Raw genomic sequence first — 1,282 nt, forward strand, 5'->3', positions numbered from 1 at the left:
TATTCGTATATATATAAAAATATATATACGTAAATATATATACATATATATTTATATATATGTATATATATACAAAATTTACTTATATTTATATGTATTAATGTGTATATATATCTTTACATATATATATATATTCGTATATATATTTTTCAATTAATTTTTTTCAAATAATATCCAAATTTCCAACCAATATCCGTTGGAATTTTTTAATAAATTATTTCACAGCTAAGTCTAACAGCAATCTGACAATGGTCATCTTAGTTACTGGACTAAAGGTTTTCAAGTAATCAACACCCTCCAATTGGGAATAACTCTTAGTCACTAATATGGCTTTATGCCGCTCAATAGAACCATCAACATTATATTTGGTCTTAAAGACTCACTTACAGCTCATTGCATTCTTCCCTATTGGCAAAGAACAACCAATCTAGGTTTTCATTCTAGTCAGAGCACTAAGTTCAAGTTTCATGGTCTCCCTTCATTTTCCAAACTGTGCAGCCTAGGTATAGGATTGTAGTTCAGTCTCGGTGGTGATGCTGAGAGCGAATTGTCGATAGGAAGGGGAAAGAATATTATAGGTCAAATAAGCAGACAAAGGGTAGGGAGGGAGTAACATAGAGATATTTTGAAGAAGGTAACAATGGTAATCAGAAAGATAAACAGGTGGCTTACAATGTCATGTATATGTGATTGACGTGTTCGATTGTGAAGATTGTTATGTCTGAATTGGCGATTGTTGGGTTCTTCCATAACTTCTTACTTGTTGCAGAGGTTATGCAGCTTTGGTATCTATTGAGATCTATAAAGGAAGATTAATGTGGTTTTACTGTGGATATTAATTTGGAAGATTTTATTTATTATATTTTTAATTGGACATTTTATTTGGTAGATTTAGAAAATTGGAGAATTTTTGTTGAAATCTCTATCCAGCTAAATCCGACATCTGAAATTGGGATCAACAAAGTTCAAAATTTAACCTATTGAAATCAAAAGAGAGAAAAAAATATTCGGGACAATTTTGAGATTTCTTCTGTATTTACTCCTCTCTCTGTACAATGTTTATATACAAGTAAAAAAGGAATAAAAAATGAAAACAAAAAGCGTAACAAGAATGTAAAATAGAACCCTATATTTTTCAAATCTCATTATTTCTATTTAAATAACGAATAATATAAGACCAAAAAAAATTAAAACTACGAGTTCTGTTTACATATTCAAATATTCATGGTGAGGAATCTTCGCTGAAGGCGGGTATTCTTAGATATATGTTAATTTCATTTTA

Source organism: Tarenaya hassleriana, unplaced genomic scaffold (genome assembly GCF_000463585.1).
Source record: "Tarenaya hassleriana unplaced genomic scaffold, ASM46358v1 Cleome16, whole genome shotgun sequence".
NCBI lineage: Eukaryota > Viridiplantae > Streptophyta > Magnoliopsida > Brassicales > Cleomaceae > Tarenaya > Tarenaya hassleriana.